The sequence below is a fragment of the Delphinus delphis genome, chromosome 4 (genome assembly GCF_949987515.2).
Source record: "Delphinus delphis chromosome 4, mDelDel1.2, whole genome shotgun sequence".
NCBI classification, from domain to species: domain Eukaryota; kingdom Metazoa; phylum Chordata; class Mammalia; order Artiodactyla; family Delphinidae; genus Delphinus; species Delphinus delphis.
The window spans coordinates 19,170,364-19,184,107 of NC_082686.1; the positions used below are offsets into that span (position 1 = coordinate 19,170,364).

General features: G+C 44.8%; 1 non-coding gene across 1 annotated transcript; it reads right to left on the reverse strand.

The window, feature by feature from the left end:
- Positions 1-13,200: 13,200 nt before the first annotated feature.
- On the reverse strand, positions 13,201-13,307 carry LOC132425191 (U6 spliceosomal RNA). The gene has a single exon (XR_009519384.1). It is a non-coding gene; the product is annotated as a U6 spliceosomal RNA (small nuclear RNA).
- Positions 13,308-13,744: the final 437 nt, after the last annotated feature.

A 13,744-nucleotide genomic window follows, 5' to 3' on the forward strand; every position in this document is an offset into this window, starting at 1 on the left:
AACAACAACAACAACACAAAAACAGAAAATCAATGGAAGTAGTTCTTTGAGGGGACTAAAAAAAGGGAAATGGCTGATTCATTAAAGACACTTGGAGGACAGGTCTAGGTGGGGCACCATATGAGTCAGACACTGTGCTGGAAACTATGGAAGCTATATATAGAATTAGGACAAAACACATGTCTGTTGTGGAATAATAATAGTAATAATAATAATAATAATTACTAAGTAGCAGTAACAAACACTTATTAAGCATATATTATGTAATAGAGAGTCATTTATGCGTTTATAAGTTTTCACTCATTTATTTATCACAATAACCTCACAAAATAGGTATTATCTTAATGTTATAGATGAGGCACAGTGAGATTAGGTCATTTGCCCAAGGTCACACAGCTAGCCCACTGTATCATAGGAGGACACAAGTTGTATCAGGCAGCATTAGCTGGGTTATGCTGGGGTAACAAATGGCTCCTAAAAATCTTAGTGGTCTCTAACAATAAGGGTTTACAATTTTTGTTAGTTTCTAAACTCCATCGCAGGATACTTGCTCTGCTTCATTCCTGGACTTTGGCTGAAGAAGTAGCCCCTGTCTAGGGCATTGTTAGTCTTTCATCAGAGGAAATAGAAAGCAATGGACGAACCATGTGATGGCTCTAATAGCTACTATTGGAAGTGGAACATTCCACTTTGACATTTCTTTGACCAAAGTACATCCTGTGACAAGCCTGCCAGTGGTGTGAGAAGTGTAATGTTTCTTTGGATATGGGCTTTGGAGTAAGAGGACCCATGGGGAGGGTGTTTTCTTCTTAGTTTTGTTTTGTTTTGGTCATATGACTCTTTAGCTTTACAAGGATAAGAATCAAAGATTGCCTGGTTTGACTTTGTTTCACCCCAAGGAGTAATGTTATGATCCCAAAAGTTAATTCTTGGGTTATGGTACTGAATGGGGATGGACAGAGGGTCATGCAAACGGAAGACTGAAATGGAGAGCAGCTATCCCTCTCCATGACCAGTGAGGGCAGCTAGACCACTGCCAAAATCCTTGCTGAGCAAGGCACGTGGGAGGAAGACTGAATTTCAACAATATATCAGGTCACAGGTAACAGAAGGTAAGGCCGGAGCTGGATTGAGAGCTGGTAGGGAGGGTCAATCAAGCAAGGAGAGAGCAATCTCAGGGTTTAGTGAAGGCTGAGGTTTAGTTCAGTTATCAGGGAGGAAAAACCAATTTTTGAGGGGGTGCATGACCTGAATTCCTTTGTCTGAAAACCCCTCCCCTCCATGAATTCCTGGGGAGTGTGCTATGAACTAATGGACATTAATGAGTGAAAACAGGAAAAATTATAGACAGTCCTACTTATTCAAATACGCAGTAAGATGAACACATGTCTATACAAACCAAGCAACTAGAACGTGGGCTCATGTAGGTCTGTAGGTAGAAGAGACACAGGAGAAAATGGAAAGAGCACTTTAGTTCTTGAACTGATGTTAAATTCAGCCTGAATTTATTGGACAAATTGCTCACTTTCATGCAAGTAAATCTGGTTTACAGATTCTCACTAAAGACCTTTCCACAGAGATGCAAGTTGGTATTGATGAATACAATAAAAGCAAGTAATAATCACTTTTTGGAACCTAGAATAAATTCACAACAGGTGAGGGTAAAACATTTAGAAACAAGACAGTTTCTTTGCCTTTCCAATACTAGAGAACTGTAAAAATTGTGGCAATAAATTGGAACATTTGGGAAAGGGAGATTAAAAATAAGATTTAATCTCATCACCCATATATGCAAAAATTCTTCTAATTTTTGCGCGTTCCTTAGAGTCCTTCCCCACAAATATATAAAAACTGTGTAATTACAGATTTAAATGGAAAATGGTACAGATGAACTGGTTTGCAGGGCAGAAATTGAGACAGATGTAGAGAGCAAACGAATGGACACCAAGGGGGGAAAGTGGCAGGTGGTGGGGTTGGTGGTGTGATGAACTGGGAGACTGGGATTGACATGTATACACCGATGTGTATAAAATGGATGACTAATAAGAACCTGCTGGGCTTCCCTGGTGGCGCAGTGGTTGAGAGTCCGCCTGCCGATGCAGGAGACACGGGTTTGTGCCCCGGTCCGGGAAGATCCCACATGCCGTGGAGAGGCTGGGCCCTGAGCCATGGCCGCTGAGCCTGCGCGTCCGGAGCCTGTTCTCCACAACGGGAGAGGCCACAACAGTGAGAGGCCCGCATATCGGAGAACCTGCTGTATAAATAAATAAAATAAAATTCAAAAAAATATTTTATTATAATACATCATTTTCCATAAACAATTTTCAATATTGAAGCATAGTTCTTATGATTATAATGGCAGGAAAATAGTCTGCTGCATAGAATTAACATAATTTAATTCATTATTTTCTTATTATTAAACATTTAGTTTCTTTCAGTTCTTCAACATTATTAGCAATGCTGACTAAATGGCTAAGTAAAATATATGTATTTAAAACATTATTTTGTTGTGGCACAATTCTAAAACTGGGTCAAATGTTGTAAAGTCTTCATGAGTACATGTAAGTTGATTTTAAAAATAACTGCATCAATTTACCTAAAATGTGTATGCAATTCATTACACTTTCACTTGGTTTAGGAATTATATTTAAAGGTCATAAAAATTGGCTAATGAATACAAAAAAATCTTACTTACAAAAATATCTTTTTAACATTTGTATGTTTGAATACTTGCAAGGCTGAGTATTGTTCCATGTGTTTATTTACCAAGAGCATGGGTCATAATTCATCAATTGACTCTTTCTTTCATTCCATCACTGGACAAATACTTTTTTGAGCATCTACAATGTGCCAGGTACTGTTTTTGTTTCTGAGCACACAGCACTGAAGAAAACAAAAATCCCTGCATTCGATTTGTATTATAGGGTAAAAAAGACAATAAGCATAATAAGTATTAAAATTCTGTAGTATGTTGAATGTTATAATTCCTAAGGAAAAAATAAAGCATGGTAAGAAGAATAAGCAGTTTGCTGGTAGGGAGTTGTATTTATAAATAGGAGGGTCTGTGATAAACATATGTTTGAACAAAGCCTGAAGGAGGTGGGGCAGGTCCCATGTGGGTACCTGAGGAAAGACTGTTCCAGCCAGAAACACTAGGTGGTCCAAGGCCCTATGTGGGGTCGTATTTGATGTGTTCGAGAAGCAGAGAGGCTAGGTTGGCTGGAGTGGAGGGAGATCTTTTGATGATGTTCATTTGTTTGGTAGGAGGAGAATAAAGGGAGAAAAATCTAACTAAACCAAACAGAAGAAAAAGTTTCAAAAAAGAGCTTGCCACCAATGCCCAAATTAGCCACCAGATCCGAGTTGAAGACAATGAAAACAAGGCAACCACAGTCAACAAAGATGGAGGCGGCCAGATTCCATTTGCCAGAGCTCAGTCACGTGGCCATACCCTGCTAAAGAGAGGCACTAAGTGGAGTTTAGCTGTGAGCCCAGAAAGAAGAGGATACTGGTTGTGTAGGAAAAGCTTACAAGCTCTGTCACATCCAATCTAAAATCAATTGTGTATCATCAACTGGGGTAATTGCAAAACTATCCGAGGCTTTTCCCTCAAATACAAGATCAAAATATCAAGGGATGGATCCCACGAATGTGTTTTCTGGTAACCCTCTTGGGCATCCAGGTTTGGAAACCACTGAGTGAACCTATCTTTTGGAAATAAAAATACATTAAAACATGTCTTAAACAAAACACCCCCAAGCCTTGAATAAAGTAGGTCTGGTTATAATACAAAAGAGCCACCAGGTGGCAGAAGAACTCCATTCTTGTAAGCTTCTCGGTGGCTTCCTTATTTCACCTTCCCTATTCCTCCGTTTAATTTTCTGTCTTTTTTTTTTTTTTTCTTGACTTGTTGGCTTGAAATATATAAGATTAAATTCCTTAAAAAGATTGATGCTAACATTCTAAATAGATTGCAATATTAAGAATGTCTTTCCTTATCGAGAAGAAAAATACATAGAGTATTATGTTAGTGAACTGAATTGATTCTGAATTAATGCTATTACAATTTTTTTGGTTTTCAATTGAAGCAAAACGTGTTAACTGAATAACACTAAATATTAGGAGGTCAAATAACCATAAAAAACTTTTCTTCGTGTTTAATAAGCAAGTTTTGAGGCACAGGTTTTATAGACATTATTAACATATATTGTATATGCTAAATTTATTCTTAAGGAAAATTTTAATTTTTGTTTTCGTAAAATTAAAAGCTCTAATGGTAGTTTTATACACTGAATTCTCATGAGAACTGTGTCCTGGACTTTGAAGAGTCAAGACTCTTGGTTCACATAGATCTTGTATAAATCTGGGTTCCACTTCTTCGGAGATTGACCTTGAGCAGGTTTCTTAGTACTTCTCAGCTTCTGCTATTAAAGTGGGGTAATGATGCCTATTCTATAAGGTTGCTGTGGAGAGTCAGTGATGATGCAAGCAAGTGCTTTATACATACAAAACTAGGTAAATAAAGTAAATAAAAAAATTCCTTCCTCGATCCCAATTTTTTCTAATGGCAATTACTACTTGCGCTTTAATGCAAGATAGCAGGCTAAAATACACATGTAGCTGGCAGAATCATAATCTAGTTCAGATGTTAAAAAACATCACGCTGTAAAAAGACTTCAGAGTTGGAAACCTGTGTTCACTGTTCTGAATCTCTCCACTTCCTCTTAGGAAACATGATATTCTTTGAAGTGCGTTTTTTGGCTTCATGAGTTGTAATTATTCATTTACTGTATAAAGTATATAATAACTTATGCCCTATGGTGTTATTCAACATTGTAGAGAAAGGAGAATAAAGAATGTGTTTTATCAGCAGGCAAGGATCATCCTCTTTATCCTTTATCCTCTTTACCCTCACATGTAATTTACTAAAGAGCTGACAAAATCACAGCACAGGCTGCCTCTCACCGTATTTGTCTGCAGACAGTGAAGAGACTAACTCTGAGGCTATGCTTTCTAACTGGGCCCATGTAGGAAATCTGATGTGGTTATATAGATTCTTCATTTCTATACTGTGAAAGAATGAGGTTGCTTATAAAAAGGAGGCAGGCATAAAGGCATGTGCTTTGGACAAAGCCCCTGGCAAAGATGCTACAAGGATGCTTAGCAACCCAACATTTGAACACCGAAAAGGCATCAGATTCCTCTTTCATTTGGCCACAAGGAAGAAATAGAAACATTGAAGAAAAGGTCTGAAAAAAATAGGCACTGGGGGGAAACATAGGGAGTTTGTGTTGCTGATGAAAGGGCCATCTATATCAGGGGTCCCCAACCCCAGGGACGCTTCTCCCCATTGCTCACATTACCACCTGAACACCCCCCACCCACCCCACCCCCCGCCCCCGCCACTGTCCGTGGAAAAACTGTCTTCCACGGAACCGGTCCCTGGTGCCAAAAAGGCTGGGGACGGCTGATCTATATGAAGTAGATGATATATATTTACATTTGATATATAGATTTAATTTTAAGTAATTTTGTAATAAATACCTTTAATTCTAAGAATTGAAAACCTTGAGAGGAATTCAAATGTATATTTAATTTTATTCCAACAGGCTGATGGTCTGGAAAATTCTAGGTTTTTAAAATCTATTTGATGACCTTCAGAAGCAGGGAGAAGTATTTTCAGAAGAACTTGAATGGGGGAGAGGAGACCCTGCATTTCACTGAGTACCTCTTTCTTCATAAATGTCAACTATTTCCTGTAATTACTGTCTTCTCCCTCTTCTCGGCTAGTTAGCAATCATGAAAATGGAAATTACCTTAGCAGTGTATTCAGAATATGTTCTAAATGTGATTGAACAAAGATTTCAATATTCCCAAGGCAGAAGAGCCAATGTCTTTGCTTCTGCAGTTGAAAAGTCTGGAATAATCTCCCCAACTTCCAGTGTGGAAATTCTTCCTGTCCTCAAGGTCTCTATCATGAGATACCTCCATGATGTTTCTCCTGACTCTCTGAGTTAAAATACTCTTTCCCTTCCCTACACTCACATAGCCATTATTTTATCAAGTGGTAATGGTTTTCCCAAACACAGCAGGTGGCCCCAGTGTGGCTCTCCCAACTTCTGACATTGGCAGTGGCTACTGGTCTGGAATTTTTCTCAATTCCCAACAACAAAGAAAATCAAAAGCAGTTTTCTTTTCTTTTCTTTTCTTTTTTTTGTTATTGTGATAAAATATACTGTAAGGCCAGCAGGTCCGGGGAAGGGCCCAGGGAGCCAGACGGAACCCCCGCCAAAGTGGCTGATGCAACAGACACCTGACATTGCCACGCTACTCGGCCCCAGTCTTCCGGCTCCCCGAGGGGCGGAACCAATGTCTCTGAGGCTGATGCAACCGACACCTGACATTGCCACAACACCCGAGAGATTACCAAAAAAGGGCTGCGTCACACAGCAAGCACCTCCCCTGCGTCCACCCCTATAAATTTTGTTTGCGCCCGCACCCGGGCGCGACTTCTCTGGCCCCTTTCTCTCGGACCAGTGAACCTCGCCCGGGAGCGTTCCCAAATAAAGCTTGTTTAAGTTCTCCTCCGTTTTTGGTGCCGTTCCTTACATTTGGTGCCGAAACCCAGGAGGGGTACCCAGCCCCACAAATTACCGCGGGGCCACCCCTCCCGACCGGGGACCTCTGCTCACCCCCCCAATCCGGCAGAAGCGGAGTAAGTCCCTCCTTCATTCCCCTTGACCCCCGGGGTCCCTACCCACCGGACTCTGGGTCCTTAACCGTGGCCGCATCAGGGACTCCTCCGTCTTCCCTCCGAGCCTCGGGCGATTGTGGAGACGTCCCAACCGCCTGACTGCTCTCCGAACCGCCGTGACCAGAGACTGAGACCAGAGACGTCTCTCTTTCTCTGTTCACCCGGGGACAAACCGGAGGTCATGGGGACTTCAGAATCCAAACCAGATCCTAAGGCACCCCTGGGGTGTCTCCTGGCCAACTTTACCAAACTCGGCTTTTTTCAAGACCTCCGCCACAGGCAGCTCATATTCTATTCCACCGAGGCCTGGCCACAGTACCCTCTAGACAATCAATCTAAATGGTCTCCTGAAGGGACTTTCGATTTCAACATCCTCTGCAATTTAGATAACTACTGCCGCAGGACAGGTAAATGGTCCGAGGTCCCCTACGTCTAGGCCTTCTGGTATGTACGCTCCCGTCCTTCCTTTTGCGTCGATTGTTCCACCTCCCAGATCCTTCTTGCCAAACATCTTCTACATCCAAGCCCCTAATTTCCTTTGACTATGACCCCTCTTCACTAACCGACCCACCCGAATCTCTCACCTCTCCCCCCTCCAGAGCTCCTCTCCAACCCCCACCCTACCCTGGACCGGCCCCTCTCCCTCCCGAGCCCACTCCATCGCCCTCCACTGCTCCCCCGCTCCGCCCGGCAACCTCCCCCTTGGCTTCCCCTTACCTCACCTCTCTCTCCTCGCCCCTCTCCTCGCCAGTCAGCTCACACACCCGCTCTCACCGCCACGACTCCCAGGACCCAAACCTTCTCTGTCCCTTAAGAGAGGTGGCCGGAGCAGAAGGATTAGTTAGAGTTCATGTTCCCTTTTCCCTTCAAGATCTCTCTCAAATAGAAAAGCGATTAAGCTCCTTTTCTGCCGACTCCTCCCGCTACATCAAAGAATTTCGCTACCTCTCTCAAGCTTACGATCTAACCTGGCACAACATCTTTGTGATCCTATCTTCTACTCTGACCCCCGACGAGAGGGAAGGAATTCAAACTGCTGCCCGAAACCACGCAGATCAGGTCCACCTCACTGATAACTCTATGCCCGTCGGAGCCACTGCCGTTCCTGGCACCGATCGGGGCTGGAGTTATCAGGACGGCCAAGACGGTCGCCACAAACGCGATCTAATGAACCAATGCCTCTTGGCTGGTAGGCAGGCTGCCTCCCACAAGATTGTCAACTTCAAAAAACTAAAAGAGATAACCCAAGAGCCCAGTGAAAATCCAGCCGTTTTTCTCAACCGCCTTACAGAGGCCCTAACTCTCTACAACCGCTTGGACCCTGACACCTCCGCAGACGCAACGGTCTTGGCCACCCACTTTATCACCCAATCAGCCCCTGATATCAGAAAAAAAAAAAAAAAAAAAAAAAAAAAAAAAACTTAAGCGGGCAGAGTACGGCCCCCAGCCTCCCATCCAAGACCTGGTAAAAATGGCCTTTAAAGTCTATAATGCCCGTGAGGATTTGGCAGAATCCAGCCGACAGGCTTGGATACACCAAAAGGTGGCCCTCCAAACCCAAGCCATCGTAGCCGCCCTGCGGCCAGCCGTCTCCCATGGACAGCATCCTCGGGACCCCCCCAAAGGCAACCCCACCAGGGGCCTGTTTCAAGTGCGGAAAAGAGGGGCACTGGGCTCGCCAATGTCCCAATCCCCGGCCTCCTTCCAAGCCCTGCCCTGGCTGCGGGCTAACAGGCCATTGGAAGAGTGACTGCCCTACGGCAGGCCCTCCCTCAGCGCCTCCACGCAGAGGGTGAACTGACCCAGCGGCTCTACCACTCGAACTCCTGGGATTGGCTGAAGACTGACAACACCCGGACTCGAAGACTCCCATCACCCTCACCGAGCCCAGGGTAACAGGTAGCGGGTAAGTCCATCTCATTCCTGGTGGACACGGGGGCTACCTATTCAGTCTTGCCTACATATTCCGGTCCAGTTTTTCCTTCCCAGATCTCTGTTATGGGCATCGACGGTAAGCCGTCCTTCCCGCTCCAGACCGGCCCCCTCTCATGTTACATCGAGAGGCTCCCTTTCACTCATTCTTTCTTAGTCATACCGTCCTGCCCGGTTCCTCTGCTAGGTCGTGATGTTCTCTTCCAATTAGGGGCCTCTCTCCAACTTGCCCGACTTGATCCTAAGGCCTCCTCCTCTCAACTCCTGCTCCCCCTCCTCGGTCTGGCAGCGGAGCCCTCTCCCTCCTCTCTTCCTCCTCCCATCTCCCCCAACCGGATAGACCCCCAGGTCTGGATACATCAAAACCCATAATAGCGACACACCACCCCCCGTCCTAATCCGTCTTAAAGACCCCTCCAAGTTTCCATCCAGACCCCAATTCCCCATTTCTGAAACTCATCTAAGGGGCTTATGACCTATTATCACCAGACTCTTAGACCAGGGGCTCCTCATCCCCACGGGCTCTCCCTGCAACACCCCCATCCTGCCTGTCCGCAAGGCCTCAGGAGATTACCGCCTGGTCCAGGACCTCAATGAAGCGATAATTCCCCTCCACCCAGTTGTGCCAAACCCATACACTTTGCTCTCCCATATTCCCCCGTCCACCACCCATTTTATGGTCCTAGATCTCAAGGACACCTTCTTTTCTATCCCCCTACACCCTGATTCCTACTTCCTTTTGCTTTCACCTGGACAGATCCGGATACCCAGGCTCCCCGCCAGCTCACCTGGATGGTTCCTCCCCAGGGCTTCCGCGACAGCCCCCACCTCTTTGGCCAGTCTCTGGCGCGGGACCTCGCTTCCTGCCCTCTCACCCCCAGTATAGTCCTCCAATACGTGGATGACCTCCTCCTCTGTAGCCCATCTCTCAGCCTCTTAAAACAACACACTTCTGACCTCCTCAATTATCTCAGCTCTCGCGGCTATCGGGTCTCTCCAACCAAGGTCCAACTGTCTACACCCTCAGTAACCTACCTGGGGATTCACCTTACCCCCACAACAAAAAGCCTGACAGCCGACCGCACCCAGGCCATCTGCGACCTCCAACCTCCAGAGACAGCTGACCGGATTCTCTCCTTTCTGGGCCTAATAGGATTTTTCCGACACTGGATCCCTAACTTTGCTCTTCTTGCTAAACCCCTATATTTAGCTGCTAAAGAAACCCCCCAAGGACCCCTTACCTCTCCCTCCCAGAACTTACCTTTTCCCCCTTTAAGAGTCCCCATATTTCTTGATTTAGAAAAAAAGAACCTCACAATTTGCTATGGCAGCCGCCCAAACTTAACTAATGATGCACTCCCTTGCAATTCATCCCTCCCTGTAACTATGACAATGGGGGCCCCACCAGGCTTGTTCTTTTGGTGTAATGGTGCCCTTACAAAAGAGGTCAACTCTTCCTCCCCCTTCCCATGTATCCCCGTCACCCTTGTTCCACAACTCACATTATATGACCAAGCCGAATTTCTCTCACTTACCACACAACTCTCTAGCCTACAGAAAAGGGCCATCTTTCTCCCTATGGTCGCAGGCATTTCCCTCGCCTCCTCTCTCATCACTGCGGGCATCGGGGGAGGAGCCCTAACACACAGTGTCTCAACATCCCGCGACCTAGAACAGAAACTCCAGCTAGCCATCGAGGCCTCTGCTGCCTCTATCACCTCCCTCCAGCGCCAGATCACCTCTGTAGCCCGAGTTGCCCTCCAAAATCAATGCACTCTGGACCTTCTGATAGCCGACAAAGGAGGTACCTGCCTCTTCCTACAGGAAGAATGTTGCTACTACATCAACGAGACAGGGGTTGTTGAAGACAATGTAGATGCTCTCCGACGCTTAAAAGAAGAACTCCAACGCAGGCAGCGACAATCCACCTCCCCCATCCCCAACTGGTGGCGGTCCACCCTCTATACCTGGCTGACACCAATCCTAGGCCCCTTAATCCTTATCTGCATCCTATTCATGCTTGCCCCCTGTTTCCTCAGGTTTCTCCACAGCCGTATACAAGAAGTCTCTTGGGTGGCGGTGAATCAGATGCTCCTCCACCCATATGCCTTACTACCCACAGAATCCCCCACTGCCGCCTGATTCCCTTCCGGCGCCCCCGTACAGCAGGAAGTAGCCAGAGACCAAACGTCGCCCCATTACACCAAAGAAGTCGGGATGTAAGGCCAGCAGGCCCGGGGAAGGGCCCAGGGAGCCAGACGGAACCCCCGCCAAAGTGGCTGATGCAACCGACACCTGACATTGCCAAACCACTTGGCCCCGGTCTTCCCGCTCCCCGAGGGGCGGAAGCAATGGCTCTGAGGCTGATGCAACCGACACCTTACATTGCCACAGCACCCGAGAGATTACCGAAAAAGGGCTGCTTCACACAGCAAGCACCTCCCCTGCGTCCACCCCTATAAATTTTGTTCACGCCCACACCTGGGCGCGACTTCTCTGGCCCCTTTCTCTCCGACCAGTGAACCTCGCCCGGGAGTGTTCCCAAATAAAGCTTGTTTAAGCTCTCCTCCGTTTTTGGTGCCATTCCTTACATATACCATCTAAATCATTTTAAGTGGGCGATTTTGTGGCATTAAGTGCATTCTCAATGCTGTGCAACATCACCACTCCATATTTTTTTGTGTGGAATTTTTAGGGTTGTCTACATGTCATCTGTGAACAGAGATTGAATTTACTTCTTCCTTTCCAATTTGGATGATTTTTATTTCTTTGTCTTGCTTAATAGCTGTGGCTAGAACTTCTAATACTATGTTGAATTGAAGCCAGAAACAAAAGGACAAATATTGTTTGATTCCACTTATATGAGGACATAGAATAGCCATATTCATAAAGATAGAAATTAGAAGAGTGTCTATGAGTGTTTTGGGGAGGGAGTAATGAGGAGTTATTGTTTAATGGGTATGGAGTTTCAGTGTGGGGAGTTCTGGAGATGGTATATGAGCTTTTGTCTTAGACTCTACTTTCAGAGGAAAATGGTTAATATATGATGCTCTTTTGCTAGTGGCTAGAAAACAAGGGTCTAGGAACCGAAGGGTAGAAGTAGGATTGGCTCTTTTAAACATCATTCCCAGAGACTCACTTGGGGACCAGAGTTGTCCTCACAATCTTAGGTTCTTCCTGAATATGAAGTGTGGTTCTTATGTACATAACACACCTATTGAGGATACAGTAAGGGTTCCACTGAATGAAGCTATACTACCCCAGTCACTGTTGGATCCTCATGTGAGAGGACCAGTAGGACAAGATACAAGTTCTATACTGGTGGGGAACTTGAGTCTGATTATCACAAGGAGATACTGCTACCTAGTGGGATGGAGGAGAAGTAGCTCTGAGATTTGGGAATACACTGAAGTGTCTTTCAGTGATTCTGTGGTCAGTGACAGCTATAAATAGGCAATTGAGCAACCTTGGCCCAACTAGGACAAGAAAGATAAAAGCTCAGGTTTCTAAGTGATGAAAGTCTAGGTCATTCGACCAGAATAACAATCTAGAGCTGCCAATATGCTGCCCAAGGTTGAGAGAAATAGAAAAATGATGATACAGATTGATGGTGGTATCAGTTATGACTTCAGGCCGACTGCAACAGCAGAGATAGCTCCATCAGTCTGTTGTGTTAGGTCCTTGCAGGCACTGTGGCTGGTCATAACTTGAAGGGGACTATAATATTTTGGACTTAAAGGAAGTCATGTCATGAACCGTAATGTTAGAGGGAGACTGTATTGGGCATAATTACCTTCCTTTTTTTTTTTTTTTAACCAATGAATTACTTAACAAATTTTTAATGAAATGCCCTATTGATTTACTTTTTGGCTAAGTGCCATGATGTCATAAATACAGTAATAGAAATTCCTAGACTTACATCATTGACCTGCTTGGAAGCCATCAATATTCCCTATTGCTGATCAAATAAAGCTCATATTTTCAGTCTAGAATTTTAGACCTTCCATGACTTGGGTCCAAGATACCATATAAAACTTAGGTGCTATTATTTTAAAACACATAACTCAAACTCCAGTCAAATATATACTCTTATGGTTTCTACACAGGACTTGCATATTCACACATCTGCACTTTTGCTTATGTTTCTGCTCAGGATTATCCCTCTCCCCCATTCATTGTTGGATCCTCTTCAAAGAAGCCTTAAGGCTTATTCAAATACAATATCCTGAAAGTTGACAAAGAATAGATTTCCCTCATCACAACACACATACAATTACTTATCATCATAGCTGAGAGACATTGTAGCTTGGAGTCTAAGAACATATATCAGGGGCTAGTATATCTGAATTCAAGCCTAGCTGCATCATTTACTATCTTTGCCTCCCTTTCCTTATCTTTATTTATTTTTTAAACATCTTTTTTGGAATATAATTGCTTTACAGTGGTGTGTCAGTTTCTGCTTTATAACAAAGTGAATCAGCTATACATAAACGTATATCCCCATATCTCCTCCCCCAAATGTGGAATGCTTCATGAATTTGCATGTCATCCTTGCTCAGGGGCCGTGCTAATCTTCTCTGTATCGTTCCAATTTTAGTATATGTGCTGCCGAAGTGAGCACGGGCATAATACCTTCTTTTACTCCATCTACTTCTGTGACCACCAGCCCTATGCAGGACTTGACTAACTCTGCACAGATGCCACCAGACAGAGTTTCTACCTTGTGTCTTTACTACATTCTTCTAACTTCCTACCAAGGGCTTCTGTGCTGCCTTGGCATTGACATCATCTTGGGGAACCTGCTCAGTTCTTGCATATGTGCAAGCTGGGTGCTGGGGGAGATCATGCCCTAGGGACACTCTTGCCCAATAGAGGATGCCAGCCAATTGATAAATGCTCTCTGCTTTTATCTGACTGTCCCGGGCAGGCAGTTCTAAGTCATATTTCATGAGTCCTCAGAAAGTCCTGGGAGATCAAGCACCAACTTGATAAAGCAGTCTTTATTGAATTTCCATCTTTCCCTGTTTTACTTCCGTCATCCTTCATTCCTACTCCCTA